The following is a 21,451-nucleotide window of genomic DNA, read 5'->3' as shown; positions in this document are numbered from 1 at the left end:
ACATGTCTGAAAAGGCTTATTAAATGTTAAAATCTATTTATACAGTTAGAAAAATATTTAAATTTATACCAGAAGATTTTATGTCATAAGAATGTTTTCACGGCATAACAAATACTGTATAAAACTATAACAAACTATTTGAAATTATGACACATATATAGATATTAAAATTGAATATTTTTATATAACTATATGCAATACCGACACCCTCCGCACCTGGTCCGACAGGTGGCGGTAGAGCACACATACACAGCCTCACCGGAAGTGCGTCACAATCACGGAAACAGCGGCGGGTTAGCGGTCTGTTGGAGAGTCTGTAAGTCATCTGTTCAGCTGTGATACGTGCTGTTATATTTATGCTACCGTTTTCTGACTGGGCCTGTTTAAATGACTGTTTATGTATGTATTTGACCGTGTCTGAATTTATGAACCATTATGAAGCTAACAGAGCTAACGCTAGCTGCAGACTCGGCATCATCCAGCTAACATGCTAATGCTAACAAGCGTCGTACAGGATGCTCCTCAATCGGTTAAATCTAAAGTAACTGGACTTGTATTTTGGCTTGATGACGTTTCACCTCTCATCCGAGGGGCTTCATCAGATCTACACACTGCTGGTGCTGGAGCCGGGTCTGTGTTCTCTCCCTGTGTAAACGCCTTGGAGGTCCTATGGATCCGGTTGTGTGTCTGCAGTACCGGCCGCACATCCAGGCCTTTGTGCGGTTAACGGGTCCGTTATGTCTACGGTGGAATTTGCGTGGCATAGTAGTTAGGACTGTATGATACGTGGGGAGATGTTTGCTGAATTCTACTCCCTGCCGAAAACAGCCCCCCCAAGTCAGCTATGAAGAGGACACTGTGCACCAAACTCCCCCTGCCCCACCAGAAGAGCTCCAAACGTCAGCTGTTCAAGTAGTAGTCCAGACACAGTATTCACCTTTGAAATACTCCGTGTCAGCCCACAACTAATGTTTATGTTGTCATTGTGTGTTTTGGTCTGATGCTCCGCCCATCACCCTTATTGTAGTTAATGAAAACTAACGAAATGACCAAAACTAGAATGGAAAAATCATTTTCGTTAACTGAAATAAATAAAAATTATACTTAAAAGAAAAAAAAAACGATAACTAGCTGAAACTGTATTGTGTGCTGACAAAACTAACTAAATGGTATAAAAATTATGGGTAAGATTCCCTTTGTTTTCGTCTTTGTCAATATCGGATTGATATTCAATCGGTTTATTTCGCTCGAGTAATTTTAGCTGGTGGCACCATACGACACTTCACGGTCCGTCACTTGTGGTTTCCAGTCGTCTTCTGGTCCCCACTCTACCTGGAAACATGGAGACTAAAGTTGGGAGAAAGCAGCAGAGTCCTGTCTGGGATTTATTTGAATACGACAGAGAAGAAGAGAAAAGAGACGACAAAACTAACATTAATACTAAAACTAAACTAAAACTAAGCATTTAGAAATAAACAGAAACTAATAAAAACTAGCAAACCTGCTATAAAAAAGTAAAACTAGAGAAAAAAAAGTCTAAACTAAATAAAACTATAATGAAAAATTATAAAACTATTAGAACCTTGCTGCCAATCACAGAGTGAGTAGTGTTTGTTCATCCAGGTTGGCAGATCCACTGAGCTGCATCTGAACATTTCTGATCACAAATGTCTGATGTTACTAAACCTAGAAGGACTCTGATTATTCCAAATACGTGGTGACAAAGTGAGAAACAAAACAAGGAGATGTATAGGAGATGGTTTAGAAACATGGAGACAGATGAAAGGGGAGAAGAATTTGAAGACCGACACCAGCTCTCCTTGGAAAAGAGACTGTGACCTGAGACCGGGTGAAGAGACCGGGCCCAGTATAAATACTGGTGTAGGACTGGTCTCTTGCCATAGTAGCTCCTTGTAGTAGACATTCATACTGGATCTGGTAACCCCTAGTCTGGGGGGGGTGGGGGTGGGGTACCACTCTACAGTATTTGGAATGTGATTGCACACACGACTCCTTTAAGTTTTGAAGGTTTTATCAATCAATCAAAGTTTATTTATATAGTGCCAAATCATAACAAAAGTTATCTCATGACACTTTACATATCGAGCTGGTCCAAACCAGACTCTTTATATACCTTACAATTTGCACATTTTTTAATATTCTTTAAAAACACCTAAAGTAAGAGTGAATGCTAATAATAATAATAATAATCATATTAATATGGCTGTGTGTCTGTTATTGGTGTCAAATTATGGAATCAGTTGAATTGTGAATTGAAATTGTGTTGCTCGTTGTTGAGTTTTAAAAAAGCTTGAGTTTGTTAAATTGTCCAGGGCTATAAAGGTAAAATGATCTCTAAGTGACTGAAGAAATTGAGTGTGAATTACTTTGTGTTAATGTTTTATTTGCTGCAGTATGTTCTGTATATGTATGTGTTTTGTACTAAACTGAAATAAAATTATTCATTTAATATCAAACAGATAAAAAACGTAACTGCATTAAATTACAATATTATTTATTAGTTAATTGCTACACAGCTATGATGGTGTTAAGAGGTTGAATAAATCACATTTAATTTCATACCCTACAGTCAGACAAGAGTAAAATCAATCAGCCAGGGTGAGCGGGGAGCATTTCTCAGCAAGTTGTGACGGGGGGTTTGGTGCACACTGTCCTCTTCATGGCGGACTGAGGGGGCAGTTTTCAGCAGGGAGTAGAATTTGGCACAACAGGTGACAGGTGATGGCGTAGACCCCGCCTCTGTTAAGGGACAGTTGGTCCAGTTTGACTGATAGAGTCTTTCACACTTCTGTCCAACATGTATGTGTTCTCATTCTTACCTTCATGTTTTTCAGGTTGCAGAAGTGTTTCTGTCCGGTCTGTCTGTCTGCCCGTCCACCATGGCGGACATCAAGAATTTCCTGTATGCCTGGTGTGGAAAAAAGAAGCTGACGCCGAACTATGACATCAGGGCTGCAGGGAACAAAAACAGACAGAAGTTTATGTGCGAGGTCAGTCATTTGGTCAGTCTTTGTATTTATCCACTGTCCGTCAGTCCATCTAACTGTCTGTCTGTCACAGGTCCGCATTGATGGCTTCAACTACATTGGGATGGGAAACTCCACCAATAAGAAGGACGCCCAGACCAATGCTGCCAGGGACTTCGTCAACTACCTGGTCAGAGTTGGAGAAATGAAGGCGGCTGAAGTCCCATCTCTGGGGGTCGGTTCTGTTTGTTTGTGTTTTCTGAACCAAAATGATAAACCTGAGGCATGTTTCTGAATTTGACTTATTTTCATGGATCAGCAGCAGTGAGTTCCCCCTGGAACAGCTGTGTGTGTGTGTGTGTGCGCGCGCGTGTGTGTGTAACCTGTCTTTTTAACCCAATGTTAAAGGTGTAAGAGACTTTCGTGACCAATTTTTCATCAAATCTGTCCAACCTCAGTCATATCCTCAGTATCATGAATCATGAATCTGTTTGTCACTACTCACCTGAATCTCTTCCGTCATGGTGAACAGTTTCTTAGTTCCATCCACCAGAAACAAACCATATGTTTACAAACAAAGCCGGGAGGGAACTGGGGCATCTTCGGAATTTTGTCACGACGGGCATTGTGGGAAAGGGAGGTTTGTGCAGCCACCTGACTGTGGCAGCACAACCATATGATATTACATGGATGAAAAAAACACTCAAAAACATCTGAAATGCAGAAATGTCTGGAGGAATATGCATATAGGGAAGGGAGCTCCTGCCGTTTCTGCGTCGTGTCTGTTCCAGCTGCCGCTGTCAGGCGGCTGCACAAACCGGCGTTTCCCACAATGCATGTCGCGACAAAATTCCTCAGATACCCCAGTTCCCTACTGACTCTGTTTGTAAACACATGGTTTGTTTCTGGTGGATGGAACTAAGAAACTGTTCACCATGAGGGAAGAGATTCAGGTGAGTAATGACAGACAGACTTACAGACAGTGGTGGAGAATCCCAGCTCCATAAAGTAAAAGTCCTGCCTTGTATTTGTTCCAACCATTTACTGAACCAGCCCATTTTGATGAGCACAACTCCTCATCCAGGTAGGTGGGATAATCAGTGGAATCACCTGTGTTAAGTGAACAGGTAATAATAATAATGGATTGGATTTATATAGCGCCTTTCTAGACACCCAAAGCGCTTTACATAATTGACCCATTATTCATTCACTCTCACATTCTCCCTCTGGTGGTGGTAAACTACATCTGTAGCCACAGCTGCCAGGTAGAACCAATACATGGCAGGACTTTTCCTTTATGGAGCTGGGATTCTCCACCACTGCTTACAGATTCATGATACTGAGGATATGACAGAGGTTGGACAGATTTGATGAAAAATTGGTCACGGAAGTCTCCCGCACCTTTAAATACACATCTAGAGGTCAACCGATATGGGTTTTTCTAAGGCTGATGCTGATTTTTAAAAACAATTTGGTCAGCCAATGGCTGATATTTAAGGCTAATTTATTATATTTTGATTTTAAATCACATTGAATGTAAAATACAATTGAAACACTCAGATAATTAAGATTTTTATGCTGCAAAATAAATTATTAATACACGTACACATAGTACTCTGTTAACATTTGTTGAACTTCAACTGCTGCCCACACAGGTGCCTGATCAAATATCTAATAACATTAAAAAAAAACAAAAAAATTAAGGTCGATATCAGCCTTATTTTTTTTTAATATCAGTCCACATCTCGGAGTCTCATCAGTTTGGATTAAGTCTTTCCTCTGAAGGAAACGGAAGGGTCACTTGTCTAATGCTGCATTCAGGTGCTGTCAGGAAGATGTTCCTTTCCTCTAGTGAATTTGAAATTACCAGTGTGTTGTGTTCAGGTGCTTTTGTTGTGGTAGTGAAATGAAAACTGTCTGCCACACAGCTTATTGTGACCTGATACTGAGGTAAAACAGTTCTGGATGAGTTCATTCATCTGATACTGTACTTTTTTAAACAGTTTTTGGAAATTGTGCATGTTATAAATCTGTAAAATCATCCGCTAACAGCAGCAGAACGCTAATAAAACCATTGTTTATTATTGACCTTGAATCCCTTGTTGCTCTCCACCATGTTGAAAAGGTCAAAGGTCATTATCATCTCATGGATCAAATTTTTTCCCAGTTCTCCAGTGGAAAATACGACATGAAGGTGCGTTCATGTGCAGTTTTGGAGTTCATACTTAGTGTTTACCCTAATTTCCATGGTACCCGAAGGCAGCATTATTCTAGACAGAAACGGAGTCTGAAAACGTTACACACTTTATCCAGTGACAAGTTCAGCTGACAGGAAAAGGTGGAGTTGGTGATTCGACAGGTTTGATTGGTGTCGACTGAACCCAGGTTGCTGTCCTCAGGTGGGTGATGTACCTGATGGAGGAGGAGGAGGAGGAGGAGAAGGGGGGCGGAGGAGGAGGAGGGTAATGAAGGCTTTGGAAACCTGCCGTCCACCGGTCCACTGCCCCCTCACCTGGTGGTGAAAGCTGAACAAGGTAAAGTCAAACTGAACTTAATATAATAATAAAGTAATTAGCACTTTATCACTTCATTTTCATTTTCATTATGATTATTATTAGTAGTTTTGCTATTATATAAAGTGTGTGTGTGTGTGTGTGTGTATATATATATATATATATATATATATATATATATATATATATATATATATATAGAGAGAGAGAGAGAGAGAGAGACATACTATGCGTATTATAGTATAATTACTCTTTATTATTATTATTACTTTATTTCTCCGAGTACTTTCTAATGTGTAATTGCCTGTTTTTTCACTACTGTTTTTATAGTCATAGAATTATTTCAGCCTTAGTGTGTTATTAGAGGACATAACAAGACTTACTTTTGTAAAATTTGACAAATTTTACAAAAGTAAAACAAAACCACTGAAGAAAAAGGAACACAAGCACAAACTCACAGCAGCTTTAATGAACCTGAAACAGACGCAGATTTACCTCAGAACCTTTACCTGGAATCAGGAGTTAAAGGGTTAATATGTGAACCTTTACCTGCAGTCAGTGTTGAAAGGGTTTGAAGATACACTGGTTTCTGATGGTGGCCCTGGATCCTGTTTAGAGTAAATATTTGTGGTTTCAGAGGAGGGCCACAGTGTCCCTATCCCGGTGTGACAGGACTGGGTTACTCTGGAGGAGGAGGACCTGGGTGGGGAGGAGGAGCAGGAGGAGGAGGAGGAGCAGGAGGAGGAGGAGGAGGAGGAGCTGAGTGGGAGCGAGGAGCCAACCTGAAGGAGTACTACGCCAAGAGAGATGAACAGGAAGCTCAGGCGGTAAGACATCGCTGTTCACATGATGCTCTGAAATCCAGTCCCAAACCGGGTTCAAAAGTGTCTTTTTTTTTTTTTTTTTTTTTTTTACAGACTCTGGAGTCGGAGGAAGTGGACCTGAACGCCAGTCTCCATGGCAACTGGACGCTGGAGAACGCCAAGGCCCGTCTGAACCAGTTCTTCCAGAAGGAGAAAACCAGCGCTGAGTATAAATACAGCCAAGTGGGACCGGACCACAACAGGTCTGGATCAGCTGGGGGGGTCCGACACAACAAACCACGAGAAATGCTCACTTTGTTTATTTGTTTAAACAAAAAAAATAATCAATTTATATACATATGTAATTTACCAAAGGGTACATACAGAGATTAACAGTAACCTGCTGGACTCATAGTCATGATATGTCAGTCGAATGAAACGGACCCATTAGAGAAGCATTCATTCAAAAGAAAGGAAAGAAAAACAGACATGAGGTAGACGTCAGTAAACGGAAAATACCAGCTGTGTTCGTGTAAGAGTCAGGCTACGTTTGACCTGTTCAGTCACATGAAGGATTCAAAAACAATATATAACTGGAAAAGCAGTCCGCCAAGGCAGAATAGCCCACCCCCCATCACCACCAAAAATGTATCATTTGTTCCTTGTGCCATTATCAACATTTCCTGAAAATTTCATCCAAATCCATCCATAATTTTTTGTAGTTTTCTTGCTACTAGACAGACAAATGACCAAAATGTAATCATTTGTTCCTTGTGCCAGTATCGACATTTCCTGAAAATTTTATCCAAATCCGTCCATAATTTTTTGAGTTATCTTGTTAACAGACAAACAGACAAACCCAGATGAAAACATAACCTCTGTTGTTTCACTTGGCGGCAGTAATAAGACAGAAGACACTAAAAGACTTCCCACATTCCATAATAATAAGAGTACATCTCAGGGTTTCTTGTCCATAAACTATTTTTTGACGGTTTCTCTGGTACCAGCAGCAGAGTTCTGTGTGCCCCAGTGGTAGTGTTAGAGCAGGTACCTCCTATGAAGTCTGACCTGCAGGAACCTACGACAAAACCCCGCCCACACCATGTGTTGGTGCATTGGTGTTGGTGAAGTCGGCGTGAGTGTGTGAGGAATGTTCAGTTTAGAATCAAACACCGGAAACGGACTTCACCCTCACTCTGACCTACTCACCTGGAAATTAGATGACGCATACTGAATGCTTGTGTGATGTGAGCACGGTGGCGGTCTGGATGGTCCTGTATGTTTTTCTGCTGGACTGCTGTGAACCCAGAGACCTCCGAGTGTGTCGGCTTACACCACAGAGATCTCACCGTTTGAATCCACAGTGAACCCAACTTTCAGGTGACCAAAAGTGTGTGGACGGCTGCAGAACACGTGTTTATGGATCTGTTTGGTCCACAGAGGCTGTAAAAGCAATGACTGTAAAAACAGTCCTTGCTCTGTTGAAATGGAAAAATAGTCTCATCAAACTGGATGAAGCTAAAATGAAACCTGAAACTGCAGAATAAACGCCAAAGACACAAACTACGGAATCAACAGGACGTCCACATACTTTTGGTCACTGCTCATATGCCGGGAAAGTCCTGCTTGTACTGAGGCTTTCATCTGATCTGGAAGGAACAGAAAGTCATGAGTGTGGCAGCGACAGCAGACGGTCCCAGCCCAAACAGACAGAAGACATGGGGCAGCGTTTAGGTGAAACTAAAGCTGCCTCATGGATGCATTCGGCCCAGTCTGGTTGTGATGTTGCTGTCGCTGTTCACCACAGGGCTGGATGCAGACTCAGCTGTCCAATGGTGTTTTTAATCCCAAGTCTGGCAGAAAAGCATACAGGCTTCACCCTGACAGCGGGGCAGGTGAGTCTACCGCTGCACTTTGGCTTTGGACCACCGCCTTTCATCTGAACACAGGAAGTGAAGGTGTTTGTGTTTGCATCCACAGGAGCTTCATAGCAGAGATGCAGCTGTTTGTCCGGCAGCTCGGCAGAAGTAAGACTCAACACATCTGTGTCCAACAGCCACTGTTTCATTTCATTTCATTTATTTTATTATTTAGACGGGGACAATGCACATTATACATGAACCTTAAACAGGACAGATGTAGTGTGCCAGGTTGTAGCACTAGTGCTAATTTCCACCTGTAGTCCTTTGGCAGGCTGATGTTAGCAGTAAAAAAACAGACATTAATAAAAACTAAAACATTAAAAAACAGTAAAAAATGCATATTTATAACTCCATCTGTATAAAATATTCATTCACATCCAACCATTCACTCTTATTCATCCCACTGCAGTCTGTCACACACACTCTAAACATGTTTACATTGCATTAAATCTATAGGTTTGGTTTGACAGTAGCTGTTTTTTCACCATGCGGGAGAATGTGTAATAGTTTGTAACTGTTAGTAGTTCTGTTGGTAATGTGATCCACTGTCGCATGGCCACACATGAGAATGCTGAATTTACAAATGTTGTTTTGTGTCTTGGAATCCTGCACTCGCCGCATGCTGTTGATCGAGATTGTTCAGGTGTGAGTGCATGTTTCACATGTCAGAATGTTTGACTGCGTCCTGCAGGGATCACCGCTCGAGAACACGGCTCCAATAAGAAGCTGGCAGCCCAGTCCTGTGCCCTGTCCCTGATCCGGCAGCTGTACCACCTGGGAGTCATTGAGGCTTATTCTGGAATCACCAAGAAGAAGGAGGGAGAGACGGTACGTGGACAGAAACCACCTAATCACACCTGATCCCGCTGGACCGCATCTGTACAATGAGCAAAAGCAAACAGTCTATACTCAGCCTGGATCACCTCCACCGGTTCCATTTAGAACCCTGATAATCCAGATTAGACCATCTGGATCCCATCAGGATGGTCCAGTCTAAGGAGGATTTAAAAAAACAGTACAAAAGCAACATGGAGGAGTGAAATGTTAAGATTCTTATTTTCACAGACCACCTGTGGACATCGGTACACGCTCAGTGTAAAAAAATACAAAACATAATGCATCCATATGTGAAAAGTAAAACCAGACACTTATGTAACAGTTGATCTGTCATGCTATTGGCTAAGTGCTTTTGTCAAATGCTTGTCAGACAGTCAAGCAGACTCTGGAAGTATTTTCACAACTGTCTAACTCAGACACAAATGGACCTCAGTCTGTGGACCCATTGAATCCAGGTGTTTCTGTTCTAGCAGGGGTCTGGGATCCAAAACAATAAGGACTAATGTCAGAATAGAGTTTGATATTATGGGATAAATATCCTATTGATTATTAATATTGCTGTTTCTGTGTCCGATCCTCCTGAGCAGGACATCTGACAGCTGGAGACATGATGTGTCCACATATTTTGTCCATAGAGTTTAGAAAGATCAGTATTTCACTGTAGTTTAATGGTAGATTTTTCTTCCTCAGTCAGATGTGATGACAGTAGATGGTTAGGAAAAAGAATCAGTAAAATGAGCAAAATGATCAACAAAATAAATAAAAATGAAAAACACAGGCCTGAAAAAGAACAAAAAAAAAAGCCTCAAAATGAACAAATATGAGCAAACCAAGCATGAAAAATGAAGAAAACAGCATCATAATGAGCAAATACACAAAAAAACCAAAGTAGATGGTTAGAAATTTAGAGGAAACATTGAAAATCAGTCATGGATATTTGTTGATTAGTTTGTTCATTTTGTTGATTATTCTGGTCTTTTTTAGCTTACCGGCCGACAGGCTGTAAGCTATTGTTGTCATGCGGCGTTGGCGTCTGTCGTCCGTTACAAAATTTCAATCGTCTTCTTCTCCGAAACTACAATTCTGATTGACTTCAAACTTGGTATACAGCTTCTGTATGATCATGTCAACAAAATTAGTGAAATTATTTGGATCCGGATCTGATTGTGGATTTGGTGCCACTTTGAAAAATGTCCCCATTATAAGAGATAGGAAGTGGATCGATGCAATAACTCAGTAAATATAAATGATATCCAGTGTAAATTTCTACAGTCCAGCCCTGATGAGGAGATGACCAAAACATAATGTCCACATGCAGATGAGGATCTTCTTCTGGATCCAGGAACTTACAGAAAATTTAACATGGGCTCTCATGGGGAAAAAATTTCAATCAACTTTTTCTCCCAAACTCCAGTTCTGATTGACTTCAAACTTGGTATACAGCTTCTTTATGATGATTTTAACACAAGGTATTGAAATTATTTCAATCCAGATCTGATTCTGGATTTGGTGCGACTTTGAAAAATGTTCCCATTATAATGCATAGGAAGTGGATTGATCCAATAAATCAGTAAGTATCAGTGATATCAAATTGGAATTTGAATTTTTTACAGATCTGATTGGAATATGACCAGAACATGGGCTATTTCTGTAATATAATAAATACACAGAACTGGGTGATAATAAATGGCATCTGGATACATTTCCCAAAGCTTTTAATTTGGCCGGTAAGCTACAGGGCCATTGGTCCGATTTTTTACTCATTATGTTGATTATTTTGTCCATTTTGTTGATTATGTTGGTCTTTTTTTACTCATTTATAGATTATTTTGTTCATTTTGTTAATTATTTTGGTCTTTTTTACTCATTTTTTGTTGATTATTTTGTTCATTTTGTTGACTATTTTGGTCTTTTTTACTCATTTTGTTGACTATTTTGTTCATTTTTTTGATTATTTTGGTCTTTTTTTACTCATTTACTCATTGACTTGGAACACCCAGGATCCAAGACCTAGTCATTTCAGATCCTTTAAGGAAATTAAACTTTAAGGAAATATTGATGTTTCTGTGTCTGATCCTCCTGAACAGGAGATCTGACAGCTGGAGACATGATGTGTCCACATATTTATGTCCATAAAGTTTAGAAACATCAGTATTTCACTGTAGTTTAATGGTAGATTTTTCTTCCTCAGTCAGAAGTGACGACAGTAGATGGAAATTATTATTTACAGTCAGAGCAGGAAAAATATTTGAGACATTTAGAGAAAGAACATTGAAAATCAAGAGTCAGGGAGAAAAAAGAATACAATCAAAGTTGATATAAATTCAGTCCAAATCATCTGTGGGTCTTTTTGGAAACAAATTAGTCCTTATTGTTTTGTATCCCAGACCCCTGTTAGAACAGAAACACCTGGATTCAATGGGTCCACAGACTTTGGTCCATCTGTGTCTGAGTTTGGTAATTACGCTATGAGGCTAACGATGTGTAAAAATACACTTGTTTTAAACCCCGATTCGGTGCCTTCTGTGTTTCATCCAAAGTGTGTCCAGAGTGTTCAGAGTCTTCCGTGATGTCTGATCCTGGATTGAAATGTTGAGACAGTGACTTTGTGTTTGTGTCCAGTTGGAGGCGTTTGAAGTCAACGTGTCTCCAGACCTGGAGCAGCAGCTGGCTGGCGTCATCCCAGGAGCTGGGAATCCACATCCCCCCTCCTGTAAGACCTTGGACCGATGCTAACCTCAGTCTTTGACCCTGATTGTGTTCTGGTCTCTAACCTGGACTCCCATGCAGCCCGCAGACCCCAGCACCCTGTCTCTGCTCCAGGGGAAGATGGCCATGTTTGAACCGTCGCAGAAACAGGGTCGCTGGTGTCGTCCCCTGTCCCCCCCGCAGGTCAACTGGAACCCTGGACCAGCAGCAACATCGATGAGGGACCCCTGGCCTTCGTGAGTCTCCAAGACCCTCAGAGAACGTCCACCTTACACACTCTAAACCTGTTAAAGTTTGATGTCATAGAACCATTTCCTGTGCATATGAGTTGTAGTTTCTTGTGAATGCGTTGTTTAATAATTAGGCTGGGTATCATGGCCACTTTCCTTAATCGATTCGATTTTGATTCATAAGGTTCTGAAACGATTAATTGCGATTCAATTCAGTATTAATTGATTGATTCAGATTCCTGCGTGATATCAAAGTACAATTTTGAGTTGTAACTTGATGATTTGACTACTGCAGCCATGCAACACAGAATCAATATTGATATTAGAAAGGAAATAAATCTGACATTTCAGCAGTAAATAGATGAATCTGCTCTGAAATAATGAACAGGACACAAACATGTCCATGTTTCTCCAGTGGATCAGAACAGACTTCTTCCTCATCTTTATTCTGTTTTTGCCTGGTGCTTCCAGCCTTAAGGCACATTACTATCACCCTGGGGCACCAACACCAGTTTGGCCCCCCTGAAACAGATCATGTTGGGCCCTTGGTAAAAGAAACTCACTGGAGGGGGAGGGTGGGCGAGCTTCGTGATTTCCGCTTTACTATTCCTCAAACTCTGCCCTCAGCTAGTGATTGAAGTTAATATTTCTCCAACGACTGGGTTCTGCGACCCGCCTCCACCGGCCAGTTCCTCCACACTGTGGGTTCGAGTTTGAGGCTAGGAGGACCTCCCACTGAGGGGTTTTCCCCCCCTTCCTCCCGCTGAGGGGTTTTCCCCACCCTTCCTCCTCATTCCTCCCACGCCAGAACTGTCGCGAGCAAGACCAAGATGCCTGGACCCGGCCGTGCTTCTGCATCGACAGTTTCTGGGTCATTTACTCGCAGTCCTACTCTGAAACATCGATCTCATCCACCATTAATCGATTATGCAAAATTAAAAAGAAATCAATCAAATCAATTTTTTACCCTGCCCTATTAATAATTAATAATGAGGCTTTGTTTTTATCCAGTGTACCCCAGAGCAGATCAGTAGTGACCTGCACAATGAGCTGATGTACCAGCTGGAGCATGACGACAACCTGCAGAAGGTCAGTCCGTCCACAGGTGCATGCTGGGAGGTTTAGAGGGCAGTGAGCCGATGAGACAGAACGGTAACGTGACGCTGTGCTGTTCAGACCCTGGCAGAGCGTGAGCAGCTGCCGTCAAACAGTTTGAGGAGGAGATCATGCGGGCCGTTGACAACAACCCGTGGTGATCATCAGAGGAGCGACGGGCTGCGGGAAAACCACCCAGGTCCCCCAGTACATCCTGGACCGCTTCATCAAGGTGGGCCAGGCGTCTGACTGCAACATCGTGGTCACCCAGGTAATGTCAGCGTTTCTCCACAGGTGTGTACGGCCACTCAGGCTAATGATAGTAACTGCATTTCCTGGTAACATCAGCCCAGGAGGATCAGCGCTGTGTCCGTAGCCGAGCGAGTTGCCTATGAGAGAGGAGATCTTGGGAAAAGCTGTGGCTACAGCGTACGGTTCGAATCTGTCCTGCCCCCCCCACGCCAGCGTCCTCTTCTGCACTGTCGGTACGTAAACACACCGCAGACACAGAACACAGAGACTGGCGTGTTTAACATGTTGGGTTGATGTTGACACATTTCAGGTGTTCTGCTGCGGAAGCTCGAAGCAGGAATCAGAGGCATCAGCCACGTTATCGTTGACGAGATCCACGAGAGAGACATCAATGTGAGTTCAGATTTCAGCTGATTGTCTGAACAGGACATCAGGTTATAAGATGAAGCCAGTAGGCGGAGCCAGTGGTATCAGTCTGAGTCAACTGTCTGCCTGTCTGTAGACCGACTTCCTGATGGTGGTCCTCAGGGACGTGGTTCAGGCCTATCCGCAGATCCGTGTCATCCTCATGTCGGCCACCATCGACACCACTATGTTCAGAGAGTACTTCTTCAACTGCCCCATCATCGAGGTCTTTGGTCGGACCTTCCCTGTTCAAGGTACCACTGATCTGACATGTGTAGGGCTGTGTATCGGCAAGAATCTGGGGATATGATACAAATCACAATACTAGGATCACCATACGATATTCACGTATATCATGATACTGTTAAAAAGGTCATTCTTTTTTTTAAATGATTTCCTTGAATTACACCAGAAATCTTCACAAATGCTAAACACATTTTTATTTGATCCCAACAAGATCTAATGTTATATCACAAAATGTTTCTGTGTTCAAACTGAAATTGTTTTTACAGACATTACAGTTTCAGATCCTGTTCAAATGTTCATATTCTATTAGTTCAGAACTAACATCAGAACAATTTTAGTTCAATCCCAACAAAGGAACTAACATTATTGAACAAAAGAGTGTTAAATAATAATAAATAAAATAAACAAAAAGAAAAACAAAAATGAACCTCCACAATATCTGCATCTGAATAAATACCTAAAAATATTCATACAGTACTTTTTTATTGATACAGTATTGTGAAATGAAATATCACGATATATTGCAGAACTGATAAATTCTTACAACCCTAGTAGTGTGTATGTGTTGAACTTCCAGTAGCTGGAATAATCCACTCAAATCACCTTTGTATGATCTAACCTAGACATGGGAAGCATCTCCTGTGGGGTTACGCTCATTTTCACATCTTATCTGTGGGAGGATTTTTGAATCAAAACCTCTTGTTCCTGTTTGTAGAGTATTTCCTGGAGGATTGCATCCAGATGACAAACTTTGTCCCTCCACCAGTGGACCGCAAGAAAAAGACAAAGACGAGGAAGGAGGGGATGAGGACGTAAGCATGCGTGTTCTGATTTGACAGTAGTATGTTCCGTCGTCTGATGTGTGATGCATGTATGGACTCTTGTTGGCGTGTCCGCAGACCAACTGTAACGCCATCATTGGAAGCGGGTACACGGTGGAGACCAAGCAGTCGATGGCTCAGATTAATGAAAAGGAGACGTCCTTCGAACTGGTGGAGGCTCTCCTCAAATACATCGAGACGTTACAGGTGGCCGGCGCTGTGCTCATCTTCCTGCCGGGTTGGAACCTCATCTACTCCATGCAGAGACACCTGGAGACCAACCCACACTTTGGTAGGAATCGCCTCCAACCCCACAGCGGAGAAAAGCTGAGGGCTGTTCATTCAGTTAGTGTCACCCAAGGTTCTAAAAGTCGTCATGTGTCGTCGTCTGTCGTCCGTTACAAAACTTCCAATTGTCTTCTTCTCCGAAACTACAATTCCGATTGACTTCAAACTTGGTATACAGCTTCTTTATGATGATGTCAACAAAAGTTAGTGAAAGTATTTTGATCCGGATCTGATTCTGGATTTGGTGCCACTTTGAAAATGTCCCCATTATAAGAGATAGGAAGTGGATCGATGCAATAACTCAGTAAATATAAATGATATCAAGTGTAAATTTCTACAGTCCAGCCCTGATGGGAGATGACCACAACATAAGGCCACATGCTGATCAGGATCTTCTTCTGGATCCGGGAACTTACGGAAAATTTAACATGGGCTCTTATGGGGAAAAAATTTCAGTCGTCCTCTCCTCCGAAACTCCAGTTCTGATTGACTTCAAACTTGCTATACAGCTTCTGTATGATGATGTCAACACAAGGTATTGAAATTATTTCGATCCAGATTGATTCTGGATTTGGTGCGACTTTGAAATATTTCCCCATTATAAGAGATAGGAATTGGATTGATCCAATAAATCAGTAAGTATCAATGATATCAAGTTGGAATTTGAAGTTTTTACAGATTGATTGGAATATGACCAAAACATGGGCTATTTCTGTAATACAGTAGAATAAATACACATAACTGGGTGATAATAAATGGCATCTGGATACATTTCCCAAAGCTTTTAATTTGGCCGGTAAGCTACAGGGCCATTGGTCCTATTTTTCATTTTAGTTTAGTTTTATTTAGTTTTGCCTTTTTTTTTCTCTAATTCAGTTAGTTTTAATTCATTTGTAGAGCAGGTTTGGTAGTTTATATTAGTTTTCATTTTTTTCTAATGCATAGTTTTAGTTTAGTCGTACTTTTCTCTTCTTCTCTGTCGTCGTATTCAAATAAATCCCAGACAGGACTCTGCTGCTTTCCCCCAACTTTAGTCTCCATGTTTCCAGGTAGAGTGGGGACCAGAACGACTGGAAACCACAAGTGACAGACCATCAAGTGTTGTATGGTGCCGCTAGCTAAAATTGCTAAAGCAAATAATCGCTTTCGTATCAATCTGGCATTGATAAAGACGAAAACGAAGGGAATTTTATAAGTTTTAGTTAGTTTTATAAGTTCACAATACAGTTTCAGTTTATCGTTTCTTTCTTTTAATTATAGTTTTTATTTATTTCAGTTAACAAAAATGATTTTTCCATTCTAGTTTTTGTAATTTCGTTAGGTTTCATTAACGATAATAACCTTGGTGTACCAAAGCCTTTGTACGAACAAACCATGAAATCATCCTCCAAACTGGTAATAAACGCATAATCAGTCAGGTTGTAATGGAGAGGGTTGTGTTTTTTGCTTCCAGGATAACAGGTACCGCATTCTGCCGTTACACTCCCAGATCCCCCTGAGGAGCAGAGGAGGGTGTTTGAACCGGTTCCTGACAGCATCACAAAGGTCGTGATAAAACCACAGAAGGTTAGAGCTCATACTGCCTCTGGTTGTATCTGACGTTTACATCTGATGTTCCAGGTGATCCTGTCCACCACATCGCAGAGACGAGCATCACCATCAACGACGTCGTCTACGTCATCGATTCTTGCAAGTGAGTCTGATTGCTGCTAAAAGTGGAAGTTTCTTCTTTGATGTTTGCGCGTCTCACTCCATGTTCTTTGTCCAACAGGCAGAAGGTGAAGCTCTTCACCTCCCACAACAACATGACCAACTACGCCACCGTCTGGGCATCCAAGACCAACCTGGAACAGAGGAAAGGCCGAGCTGGCCGTGTGCGACCCGGCTTCTGCTTCCACCTTTGCAGCCGAGCGCGGTTTGAGCGGTACGATGCTGCGTTGTCCGTCGGCATAAAAGCGGCGGTGTTTCCTCGGGTCGTGCTCACAGTTGTTCCCTGTCCCTTCAGCCTGGAGACTCACATGACCCCTGAGATCTTCAGGACGCCGCTGCATGAAGTCGCTCTGAGCATCAAACTCCTGAGACTCGGCGCCATCGGACACTTCCTGTCCAAGGCCATCGAGCCGCCGCCGCTGGACGCAGTCATCGAGGCTGAACACACTCTAAGAGGTTCGACTCATACACGATTTGATTTCATGAGTTTGTTTTTTAAGACGATTATCATAACAGTGTTTCTGTGACTTTAAACTCACAGCAAACAGTTTAACCCTGAAAAGCCTCTGTTAAATAAAGGTGGTGCTTGTGTTTCAGAGCTGGATGCTCTGGACACCAACGACGAGCTCACTCCTCTGTGTCGGATTCTGGCCAAACTGCCCATCGAGCCTCGTCTGGGGAAGATGGCGATCATGGGCTGCATCTTCCAGTCAGTTTTTCTTTTGGTCTTCAGTCTCTTTGTAGTTTTGTGTGTCTGTGTGAGTCTGTTAAAGCCTATGGGTGTTTGTGTGTGTGTCGCCCTCTAGTGTTGGAGATGCCATGTGCACCATTTCAGCCGCCTCCTGCTTCCCGGAGCCTTTCATCAGCGAAGGCAAACGTCTGGGCTTCGTCCACAGAAACTTTGCTGGTACCCGCTTCTCTGACCACGTGGCCCTGTTGTCAGTGTTCCAGGCATGGGACGACGTCAGGTGAGTCTGAGCACTCCTAGCTAAAAGGGGCGGGGTCTGTTAGTGATCAGTCACCTTAACGCTGCTGCGTTGCTGTTCAGGATCAACGGCGAGGAGGCGGAGATTCGATTCTGTGAACACAAACGTCTGAACATGTCAACTCTGAGGATGACCTGGGAGGCCAAAGTCCAGCTGAAGGAGATCCTGGTCAACTCCGGATTCCCTGAAGGTACCTGATCGGGAGCACACATGGCTGAAACATTCTCAAGGTTTTGGTTTTTCAGTCTGGCTCCTGGATTTGACCAGAAGAGTTGAGTTTTTCAGGTTTGTGAGGGAAGTCTTTGTTTATAGAAGCTGAGAAAACTTGGATGTGAAGTCTGTATAACATCAAATGTCTGGAACAGATGTTAAGTTCTTGTTCAACATGAACCCTGAACGTTGTTCAACACAAAGTGAAGACAAACTTTAACCTCCTAAGACCCAGGAAATGTCAGCAAAGTACAAGCTTTTTTGTTTTTTATTAAAGAAGTGCCTGTATTGGAAACATCATGATGCAACAGTTTTTTCAGATGCAGTTTTTAAAATTTTTATGGAATGTCCTTTGTGGTGGACAGTTTTCTTTTTTTTGTATAAAGTTGTGAAACTCTTGTCCACAAACGTGGACAGTGGGTCTCAGGAGGTTAAAGTAGTTTCCAGTGGCCTATCATGCTGAGAACAACATTTCATTATAAAAAGCATACATCTTTGAGACTGATCCACTCCTGTGTAAGTCCAGATTAAAACTCCATAAATACCCAACGGACAGGGGGAAATGAAACAATTGCAGTCTTCTTCAGCTTCAGTTCTTATTTCCTGGTTTAGTTGTTTTTTCACCACTAGTTTTAATTTTAGTCGTAGTTTTTGTTTGCTCTAAAACCCTGACCTGAAGTGACCTGACACTCTGTCAGACGTTTGAAGCCGTTCTCGTCCCCTCAGAGAGTCTGATGACGCAGATGTTCAACAACGTCGGACCTGACAACAACCTGGACGTGGTGGTGTCCCTGCTGACCTTCGGCCTTTACCCCAACGTGTGCTACCACAAAGAGAAGAGGAAGATCCTGACCACCGAGGGACGCAATGCCCTCATCCACAAAGTGTCCGTCAACTGCCCCTTCAGCAACCACGACCTGACCTACCCCAGCCCATTCTTCGTCTTCAGTGAGAAGGTAACATTGACAGCGGTGGTGCTTCATCAGAACCATATTCTCCTTCATTGTCGAAACCAACTAAATGAGCCATGTTCTAGTTGGCCTTCAGTTAGTAAAGGGAACGCGGCGGCTGATATGAGCGAGTTTGTTGCCGTTTCAGATCCGAACCCGGGCGATTTCAGCTAAAGGGATGACTCTGGTGAGCCCTCTGCAGCTGCTGCTGTACGCCTGCAAGAAGGTCAGCTCCAACGGAGACACCGTGGAGCTGGACGAATGGTGAGCATCCACACATCACAGTCAGTGCAGAGACGACGGGTGGTCGCAGGGGTTGGACCTTTGAGAGTTCACTCATAGAAACACGACGACATTCAAAACTTCAACCGTAGTATGTTATCGGAGGACCTAACAAGACTTTAGTACTTTGATGGAATTTTTCCAATTGTTATATCCTCCTGAGACCCAGCAATGCTTTTTTTTCCTCTGTAGGAGACAAGAGTTTCACAGCTTTATTGAAAAAAAAAAAAAAAAGTTGTCCACTGCAGAATACATTCCATAAAAAAAAAAAAAAAAAGCATCTAAAAACTGTTGCATTACGCTGTTTCCAATAAAGGCAATTATTTAATGTAAAAAAAGCTAAAACTTGTACTGTCCTGGGTCTCAGGAGAATATTCTGTAGATGAAATTACCTTATTTGGTTCCTTACCCGTAAGTGGCAAAAAAAAAATACAAGAAATAAATATAAAAAATACAAGAAAAACCCATGTAGGTGAGGAACATGCTTTTGGTCCCATTAGAACCTGCTTTTGGTCCCATTAGAACCTTCCTTTGGTCCCATTAGAACCTGGCTTAGGTCCCATTAGAACCTGGCTTTGGTCCCATTAGAACCTGCTTTCGGTCCCATTAGAACCTTCCTTTGGTCCCATTAGAACCTGCTTTCGGTCCCATTAGAACCTGGCTTTGGTCCCATTAGAACCTTCCTTTGGTGCCATTAGAACCTTCCTTTGGTCCCATTAGCCCCCATGTGTTCTAGTCCAGACCCCTGTCCACATCCACATGATCCCTTTGAACATCATTGCTTACATTAGTACCATTACTTCATGGAACTGGGGGGACCAGAGAAAACCCCATGTATAGATCTGCTTTTATGTCAAAGATTGGAGTGTACTTTGAATTTATTACAGTTTTGATTTTCTGTACTTAATATTTGGAACCAATATTCACTTTTAAAGTCTTTGAAACGACCTTTGACCTTCATGTGTTCAGGATCAAACTGAAGATCCCTCATGAGGTGGCGGGCGGCATCGTGGGTCTGCGGGCGGCCCTAGAAGCCCTGGTGGTGGAGGTCACCAAAGACCCCGAATACATCCGACAGATGGACCAAACCAACCAACGGCTCCTCAACCTCATCAGATATGTGTCCAAACCGTCAGCGTGTGGACTCAACATGGTGCCCAACACCAGAGGTGAGCCCCCATCAGAAGCACGGTCCAAAGTCCACAACCTGGATCACAATCTAGGACTAGAACCAGGGTTGAACCAGTGTCAGAACCAGGACCAGAACCAGGGTTGGACCAGTGTCAGAACCAGGATCACAACCAGGATCAGAACCAGGACCAAAACCAGATCAGAACTAGAACCAGGGTCAGAACCAGGATCACAACCAAGGTCAGAACCAGGGTTGAACCAATGTCAGAACCAGGATCACGACCACAGAGGATCAGAACCAAGATCAGAACTAGGACCAGGATCAGAACCAGGGTCAGTACCAGGATCACAACTAAGATCAGAACTAGGACCAGGATCAGAACCAGGGTCAGTACCAGGATCACAACTAAGATCAGAACTAGGGCTAGGGTCAGAACCAGGTCAGAACCAGGATCAGAACCAGGATCAGGACCTGGATGGGACTGACCTCCTCTCACATGGGTTTGGTTCTGTTCTGGTTCTGTTCACAGGATGGGAGACGGCCCACCTCCTCCCAAGATGTCCCGCTTTGATGGAGAGGCGGCGGCTACAGAGGGGGAGGCGGCGGCTACAGAGGAGGAGGTGGCTACGGAGGAGGAGGTGGCTACGGAGGAGGCGGTGGCTACAGAGGAGGGGCGGTGGCTACAGGGGAGGAGGATATGGAGGAGGATACAGGGGATATGGGGGGGGAGGAGGGTACAGGGAGAGGAGGAGGAGGAGGGTACAGGGAGGAAGAGGAGGAGGTACAGGGGGAGGAGGATATGGAGGAGGAGTTATAGAGGAGGTGGAGGCTACAGGGGAGGGGGAGGGGGAGGTATAGGGGAGGATACTAACACTGCCCCGCCCAGAGCAGTGGGTGGGTTCTGGAGTTCTGCTGTTGGTTCGGTTTCTAGTTCTAGTTAGTTCTGATTCATTATCGTCGTCAATAAAAACATTTGTACTGTGGCTGAAATCGGACTCTTTGTTTTTTTCCACAACCAGAAAAACCAGCAAGTGTGATTCTGGTCCGGTCTGGTCCGGTTCTCTGCTTGAACA

The 21,451-nt window shown here is 42.9% G+C and overlaps 1 pseudogene; it reads left to right on the top strand.

The window, feature by feature from the left end:
* Positions 1 to 255: 255 nt before the first annotated feature.
* Positions 256 to 21,236, top strand: LOC115437478 (ATP-dependent RNA helicase A protein-like; annotated as a pseudogene).
* The last annotated feature ends 215 nt before the right edge of the window (positions 21,237 to 21,451 follow it).

This window comes from Sphaeramia orbicularis, chromosome 17 (genome assembly GCF_902148855.1).
Source record: "Sphaeramia orbicularis chromosome 17, fSphaOr1.1, whole genome shotgun sequence".
Lineage (NCBI taxonomy): Eukaryota > Metazoa > Chordata > Actinopteri > Kurtiformes > Apogonidae > Sphaeramia > Sphaeramia orbicularis.
Note: the sequence above shows the minus strand (reverse complement) of the source record. Positions and strands in the feature narration are given on the sequence as shown.